The sequence below is a fragment of the Amblyomma mixtum genome, chromosome 8 (assembly GCF_055824585.1).
Source record: "Amblyomma mixtum isolate Tamu chromosome 8, ASM5582458v1, whole genome shotgun sequence".
In the NCBI taxonomy this organism is placed as follows: Eukaryota; Metazoa; Arthropoda; class Arachnida; order Ixodida; family Ixodidae; genus Amblyomma; species Amblyomma mixtum.
The window spans coordinates 114,141,385-114,149,972 of NC_143019.1; the positions used below are offsets into that span (position 1 = coordinate 114,141,385).

At 43.6% G+C, this 8,588-nt stretch overlaps 1 long non-coding RNA gene across 3 annotated transcripts; it reads left to right on the forward strand.

The window, feature by feature from the left end:
• The first annotated feature begins 6,973 nt into the window (after positions 1-6,973).
• On the forward strand, positions 6,974-7,909 carry LOC149334007 (uncharacterized). Of its 3 annotated transcripts, XR_016284708.1 has the most exons (5): positions 6,974-7,077; positions 7,141-7,202; positions 7,269-7,309; positions 7,392-7,453; positions 7,518-7,838. It is a non-coding gene; the product is annotated as an uncharacterized LOC149334007 (long non-coding RNA). The 3 variants fall into 3 exon arrangements; XR_016284709.1 differs by having other exon boundaries at positions 7,141-7,713; positions 7,792-7,909; XR_016284710.1 differs by lacking the exon at positions 7,269-7,309 and having other exon boundaries at positions 7,392-7,838.
• Positions 7,910-8,588: the final 679 nt, after the last annotated feature.

Here is an 8,588-nt window from a genome sequence, read left to right on the forward strand (position 1 = left end):
ATAGGCGGGCATTTCTTCTTCTAATTTGGAGGGGCAATAAGTTTAATTGTTGCTTAAGGCTATTTACGCTGGTCCGAAATGAATAATCGTGGGCAATAAACCTGGCTGCTTTATTCTGAAGTGATTCAATGAAGTTTACTAGATAAGTTTGATGAGGGTGCCAGATGATGGAAGCGTATTCGAGTTGGAACCTGACAAGGAATGTATACGCTAGAAGTTTTGTTTGTTGATTTGCTTGATGCAAGTTACGTTTCAGGAAACCTAATGTTGTTTTGCTCTAAAACGATGTGGCACGCTGAGTTAAGCACGAATAAGTGCATTTCACGCAGATCGGCAGATATTACTTTTTTGAGTGTACACTCACAAACACCGGTAAAACGAAGTGTTCAAATCTAGCTTGTTTAGCTCTAAAACGATGTGGCACGTCGAGTTAAGCACGAATAAGTGCATTTTCATTTATTTCATTTGTGGCATATTTGTGTTTTGTTGCGTTCATTATTTATAAGACAGTCATATAATATTTATGCCTTACAGTATGCCACTACTGTTTTAATGTCATGCCCTTTGCTGTGCCATTAATATTTTTTGTTCTGACCAAGATAATATCCCGAAGCCTGTTTAGACCTTAGATGACTTATACAGGGTGTTTCATCTAAGATTTTGCACAATTTTTAAAAATTGGCTTTTTGAGTTGGAAGAGCGCTTTCTTCGGCATAGCATTTTCCGTGGTGCAGTACATCAGAATACAGCTAGACATGCTAACTAGCAGGCTGGTAAACCAGTATTGAATGTTCAACTTTTTATCTATTACTGTTAAGCTCCTCGATTATTGAGAAGCGCTTAGTCCATCACAAATAATAAGCATATCAGTTTTTAGAATTTCTGAAACGCGGTTACTCTCAGCACGGCGGCCCAAAAAATTTGGCATCATCGCGCTAAAACGGGTGCGCTTTCGAGAAGCTTGCGAGCAAAGACCTCTCCAGCACATAACTCGTCGAAATAGACTAAATCTGTTAGGCCACAGTGCTGAGGATAACCGATTTTTCGCAATTCTAAAAACTGGTATGGATAAAATTTACGGTGGACTACATGCTCTGAATAATTAAGGAAGCTGAGAGTAATGTATTAAAAAGTAACTGTCAACATTAGTTAACTATCCTGCTAGTTAGCACGTCTTAGCTATCTAATACTACACGGCTTACAATGCTGTCGAAAAAAGCGCTCTGCTAACTCAAGAGGCTATTTTCAAAAATTGTGAAATGTCTTAGGTGAAACACCCTGTATACCTGCTGTTTTAGCCGTATAGTTATTTTGCATCTCTCTATTTTGCTACTCTGCATCTGGGGTTGGCTTGGCTACTTATTGTATTGGAATCCTACTGCTTCAAGTTTGAAAACGTGATAATTTTGACTCATACTAACCAGACAACCTAAACAAAATTAATGAAGCCTATTACACACTTGCGAAGGAAGGTCTATGTGCACACCATCCATGACCCTGCTCTCAATAACGAGAAATGCCTGAGAGGAGCTGTTAAAGCTGCCCAGTCAACCACGGATATCCGTGGTACGTACGATTAAGATCCGAATCTCCAGTGCCAGGTGGGGATGTCCGTAGGGCATGCCTACGGACGTCCATATCCGGACATACGTATCGGAGATTCGGAGTATGTCCGAAGGACGTTCGTTATTGGATGGCTGGAGGATATCCGCGGACGGACGTCCGACGGGTATCAGTGAATATGCCTGTAGGGATCTGAACTTACGACATCACATACATATTTTGTTTTTCCTCACATAGAAAAAAATTAAAAGAAATTCTATTTTGCAAACGACAAATTCAACCGATCAAATTTTTATACCGGTAATTAGTTGCATATTCGGATTAATCAATTAACATCACTCGAATATGGTGCTGATATGAAAGAACCTGAATTAAACTAATTGCGTGACTTTCTGCGATCAATGCCCTTTTCTCTTCCAGCATTCCGCCGAGGTAACCGAGGCATGCTGCCTTCCATGAAAACTAAAACTAAACTCCTACCAGAAGCCGCGGCAGAACGACAGGCCTTAAAGTCGATCCAATCCAATCCGTCAGCCACCAGTTCCAGCGCGGGCGGCTCGGTGCCCAACAGCGCTATCTTTGCGTAGTTTTTCGTGGCATCGTGCTCTTTTCGACCTTTATTTTTGCTACAGTATGCGGTTTGTTTGTTCTGCGGTTGCTTGGCTGTGCTATAAATGTGATCAATCACCTATGCGCTCGACAAGACCTTCTGCACCCGAAGCTGTTGTGAAATAGCGGCTCAACGTCGTACTGTACCCGACTCTTTGTTGCCTTGGATGAAAGAAGCGGCGTGTTACAACTTGCAACTAAGTAACTGTGCTTGAAGATTACTTTGATGATGTTGCCGTGGGATGAGCAAAGTGCTGTGGAAGTTACAAGTACGATGCGATAGCTGCCGCAAACGTGTTTGCCCGCGTTCGCGAGCCTGTCGCGAAGCTCCGTAAGCCAGTGCATCGCGCCTCTCTCGTTCTACACTACGAAAGAAATTGAGACGAGGTGTACACGTGCATGGTGTGAATCTTAAAGGGATACTGAGGCGGTTTTCGAATCAGCTAACCTTCTAGGGTTTTGAAGTACTGTCATTGCTGATCACGTCTGTGAAATTATTTTTTCGATTTTGGCTAAAACAGTGCCGCAATCACCAATTAAAAATGCGATGTTTAAATTTCCCGCGCCCCGCGCGAGCGCAGGAGAGGGGAACAGCGGAGAGGGAAACCTCGTCCATGTCGGCCAGCGTGACGTCATGTTGAGGAGCCGGGGATGCTTCGGCGCACCCGAGAGAGCTTTCAGCGCGCGATGTTTCTCGCGCTGCATGCGTTGTTCCTCGTACTGCGTGCGTTGTGACGTACAAAGCGTGTCAGCCGACCTTGAGAATCAGATTCAACAGGCACTACTCTGTGTTCGTGTCCACGAACAACTACGGCCGCGACTGTGTCGTCTTCCACTGTTTTCCGCAAGATCACAAGCTCGCAGCGCAACCGCTCGCTTCTGTGACGAAGAATTCAAGCCGACTAAAGCAAGCTTACTCTGCTCGAAACACTTTCGTAAGAGCGGCTACAGGCAGAGCTTGTCCTAGTGTGATCTCCGGAGATTTCTGTCGAAAAGCCGCGGCTGAACCATGACACAGTTCCATTGATTTCCTCGCGCATAAGAGGCGTGTCACCATTCCGAAGAAGCGCCTCTTTTAAAAGTAGAAACATGCTCACTTAGCCCCTGAAGAAACCGTATAGAGGCTTAAGCATGTGTCGCTCTCCTCAGCTTAGGTGCGGCCAGACCACCTGAGACGTGCTCAGCAAGGCTCGGTTAGTGATTTTATACTCGGTTCGACGTGTTGAAGCAAGCAAGCAGAGCAAAGCACAATAAAGCAAAGCAAGCAAGCATTGAAGCTCTTCATATGCGGCATCTCGTTTAATCCTAGCTAAGCAATTAAAATGAAAGCGTTCGACGTTGATTTCGGATGCAAATTTATGAGAGAAATGAATGCCAACCGAGTTTTTGCAAAAAAAACGCCGCAACCTTACTCGGTTTCTTCATCAAGTTGTGGCAGCGGGCGAGTTGCAGCTAGCTTGGCTTTTAAACACACATATAGTTGGCAACTACTTCACTGAACCTAAACTGCAAATCTAGGAAGGGCGAACGTTTCCGAGGCAGCGATTAATATTTTCTGGCCTCTGCTGAACGCGCCAGGAGTGAAGCGTATTTGTGCGCGTATTTGGCTTGGTTTCCAGCGCACCATGATTGCGTCACTATCTTGTGGTCACATGCCTCGCAGTGCTTGGCCACTGCGCTTCGCTAATTTTGACACCAACTTTGTGCTCCTTCATCGTTTCCTTGAAATACTTTCTTGCCCCAACCTGCAACGCCGGGTACTGAGAACAGGATTTTTTGTACACAGTGCTTTGGGCCTTTTCTTTAGGATGACGCTCTTCCGGGCGAGCCAGGAGGCGTCCGGTGGTGGTAATTGACTTGAGCATTGTTCGCACCCCTTCCTTTCCGAGAATACGACCCGAGGTTGTGCTGGCACCTTTTACGCATGGTCTGCATCGCGTCTTTGACGCTGGCGTATGGTTGTGCTAGGCATAGAATTTTTTGCTTGTGTCTTTTTTGGTTTCAGGCGATACGTGGAATGAGCAAACTGTAGTATCCTTTTCTTCGGTGGTCAGTAAAAAAAAATACTCGCCGTATTCGCTTTTACAACGACACGGAAAGCTGCGATCTGCCCTCAACGCAGCGCCGGCTCCGCATCGGCAGCTTCTCCAGTCCTCAAAGTGACGTCACGACCTCTCTTGACCAATCACGGGCGGCCGCGCGCCGCGCGGCGTGCCCCGCGGCACAGGCCGCATATTTCGGCTAAAAAAGGCAATTCGCGCTTGTTTTTGCCTTATTTGGATGCGATATTCCAGTATACAGCATGAAAAACTATAGGATGCCGCTGCCAGCCCGATTTTCAGAAAAAGTGCTTCAGTCTCCCTTTAAGGCAGTTTTACGTAAGTTCTTAATAGCGATAAAAAAGGACGCACGAAAAGGATAGTGTCGGGGCTGTGTGTGTTTTGCAGTGATTCGCGACTGATTTCTTATTTTCTTACTGTCTTTGTGGTGTGTATGTAGCCCACGTGCGGAGTGTATTGGTGCCTAAATTATGCCATGCCATGGAAAGTGCACATAGTTTGAAAATAGTGTAAAATTCGTCTACCTTCACAGCTTATCGACTTGTTTCAACATTAGGCTTGACAAATGAATGTTTCCAGCCATCTACAGCACAGTAATTTGCGTTGTGTAGTAGCATTGTTTAGAAAACTGAAGTGTTCTGTTAAATTTCAGAACTTCAGTCACACGTTATTCACCTGTTTTCTTATCGCTGCATACTAACTGCAATGAGGCCATGCAGTGCATTGATGTAGGTTTGTCAAACATGTTCATGCTCATAGGGCTCAGTGCTGAGCAAGGTAGCAGGTCCACATATGGCACACCTAAAGATACATATCCCTGTATTGTGAGCAGACCTCTCTTCCTTACTCCTGTGGAGCTGTGGATCATCAGATTTGTTGTTAGTGCCGGCTGGGTGCTTCATCAGCGAACCTTGTGAGCTGGGTTGTTTCAACAAAGGCCATGTTTTGCTGCATCATGATGTCTACGTCATGTTGACAAAGTGCAGTAAAGGTTGCTCTCTCATATTTTGTTTCCTTGGCCATGCAGTATGGATGTGACTGACCTATGACCTATATTACCTGAGAGTACAGCAGCAGCTTACAGGTAAGTTTTAACTATGGTGCAAATTTCTTCCTCTGATGATTGATACTTTCTTTTTCTTTGCTCTGTGCAGTGCAGGGCATCTGGCTATAGTGCAGTGTACTTGCACAGTGGTGGATAAAAGTCTTGCGAGTTCTTGGGAAAAATTTCTGTACTGTGCTGTTAGCCAGAGCAGTTTAATGAGGGGAGATAGATGTTCGAACTTATTCAACAAGTTTCAGCTGACTGCCTAGTGAAACAATGTAAAAATAAATATTTTTCTGGAAATCCACATCCCACAAACTTTCTTTACTGAGCCTTGTGTTAACCACTAAGTCATCGTCATCAGGTAGCTTGCAGGTGTGTGTTAAGATTTCTATTCTCACACTTAAATTTTTTAGACCTTCAGTATGGATGTGATTGCGTGTGGGAGTAGCTGTAGTGTCTTGCACTGCAAACACATTGTTCATGCACTGGCACAAAGCTGTTTGCAGTGGGGTGTATCTCTTCTTTTATGTTTGCAGTGTTTTTAAGCAAAGTATATTGCATTTCAAGAAATATTTTCACCTCCGTTGGTTACTACGTAAGACTTGTGCAAGATTTAAACTTGTTCTCGTAGCTACAGATGCCTAACCTTGAACTATTTGTTGCAGAAACAGTCATAATGAAATATATGTGCAGTCTGAGGAACACCGCACTCCTTACACACCTGCCCATCACCTCTGAATACATGAACGTCTTTTATAATTTGATAGAACTCAAGAATGCAGTGGCATTGATCAGTTCTCAGACGTCGTAGTTATTTCCTTAACGTGAAATCCCAGGTGGCTGGCATGTACCTCCGTGAAATGTGATTAACCGCCACATCATGAAAACCAGTCGACGGCATTGGCTGGAGGGCGTTTGTTGAGGGGCATTCGCTGCTGCATTCTTGAATTGCATCCTACTATAGAGGCAAACGTTCATATTAGATGAAGGGAACATACCAGCCTCTGTTATGTTCCACTACTTCTTCACAAGCTTCTTAATGAAATGTTCTTGCTTAATGCATGCAAAGCTTTTAAACTGTCTATTTTCAAATTCTTCCAGCCCTAACACTCCTGACTGCAAATTGTCCTATGCCGATTTTCTTCGTGCCTTTACAAGTCTTTTCTTTTTAACTTCATAGCCTGTTTGAAAATTTATCTTCATTATTACTATTTCAGTAATATGCAGGGAAACATAAATGTGGTGTTATTTTTTCTCATGCAACCGGTGGGAAAAAAATTGCCTGCTCTCGTATTTTTGTGTCTTTTTTCAGACCTTTGCAACCCAAAGGTAACATACCTCTGCAAGCCGTGGTTGGCACGGTGACATTGTAGATTATTAGCTTGATTTTGTTGTGTGTGCTATATGCATTGTAAACTCTTGTGCACCTCTTATCTCATCATAGAGTTGCATTGGTATGTGGCAGCAAGGCTGGAGAAACTATGGGTCAAAATTACGCAATTCTCTTGATATTGTCTTTCAGTAATGTTTTTACTTACAGTATCTCGCACTTAAATATTTGCTTAACCTTTCAGTAAAAGTATTCTATTTGTGTTTTGGTTTGTTGTTCAGAGCATCCCTTTTTGGAATACCAAGTTCAACCATGAGAGTACTGTCTGCACGCAGTAACCTTTCCTATTGCATGAAACTTCGCAGTAACCTTTCCTATTGCATGAAACTTCTGCCGGTATGACGTGAATAGCCTGTTGTGCTACTGTTCTGGTATAGCAGGTTGTAATACGGAGCAGCAGTCTACATGTAAGTTTGTAGTGTTAAAATTTCCAACTCCCCAAATGCATTTTTTCACTTTTTCCTTTGCAGTGTGCCTGTGGATGTCTCGTGCAACTGATTGTTGCAAATGTGCCACATCGTAGTGTCAACAGGTATGTATTAGTTGCAGTGTAAGTGCATGTTGCTCACTTTCACAGCCTGTCCACTTGTTCCCCCAGGATTGCTGCACGGACGTGACCAGCCCATTCAGAGCAACCATGTAATAGTTTGCACTACAAAGCAGCAGTCTACATGTAAGTTTGAAGTATGTTGAAATTAATTTTTCATCTTTTTTTTTGCAGCGTTTATGTGGACAGCTCGTACAATTGATTGTTGCAAATGTGCCACATCGTAGTGTCAACAGGTATGTATTAGTTGCAGTGTAAGTGCATGTTGCCCACTCACAACCTGTCCACTTGTTCCCTCAGGGTTGCTGCACGGACGTCACCAGCCCATTCAGAGCAACCGTGTTGTAGCTTGCGCTACAGAGCATTGGTTTACATGTAAGTTCGAAGTGTGTTGAAATTATCAGCTCCCCTCATGCACTCTTCATCTTTTCCTTTGCAGCACGTGTGTGGATGGTTTGTGCAATTGATGGTTGCGAATGTGCGACATAGTCAGCAGGTATGTTCTAGCTATAGTATTTTTTATTATGATCTTCAGTGCCAGTATCTTGAATTGCAAAATCATGTACCCTTTCAGTGACAGTATTTTTGCATTTTTGTTTGTTTTCTTGGGAAAAACTTTTTTACAACAGGTTCAACATGAGAATACAACCTGCATACAGTAACCCGTCCTATTGCATGGGACCTCTTCCAGCGTGAAGAATGCCTCTTGAAGGTTGAAAGCATGCATTAATGTCTTTATTAAAATTGTTTGATTTTAAGACAACTTGCTTTGTGTTTGGTTGCTTCCTATAGGCATATGCATTTGACGTACGATGAGGCCTATGCCTAATATAGAACACTTTGTGGGCTTGTATAGAAACTCATTTAGTATATGACAGATATATTAGTGGCTGCAGTCACCAAGGCCTGCAACATGCCAATGTCCTCTTTAGATCCGCGGCGGATATCCGCGGATATCCGAATCGGATGTCCGTGGGAGATCTTTCCAGTTACAAATGTACCTCCGTCGGAGATCGGCGGATCTCCCACGGATATCCGTACATCCGTTAAGGGACGTACATCGTACGTCCGCTGGACGTACAGTGGTTGATTGGGTGTGTTAGTGCTTCCTTTATGTGAGTTGTTCTGTTTCATGTGCTGTTATTAAAAAATAAAATTCAGCTGTGAATCAGCATTCGGCCTGATCATCAGCATGCCCCATATATTTGAATAAAACTATTTTAGCTAATGATCACTGATGATCATTGATGAATGCTTTATACAGACGAAGACAAGTCCCCTTGTAGAAACGTTGGCTCAAGCAACCTCAGGTTTTCCCCTCCCTTGTTCATTTTGTGGTCGCCAAGGACCATCTCTCCCCTTCCTGACACG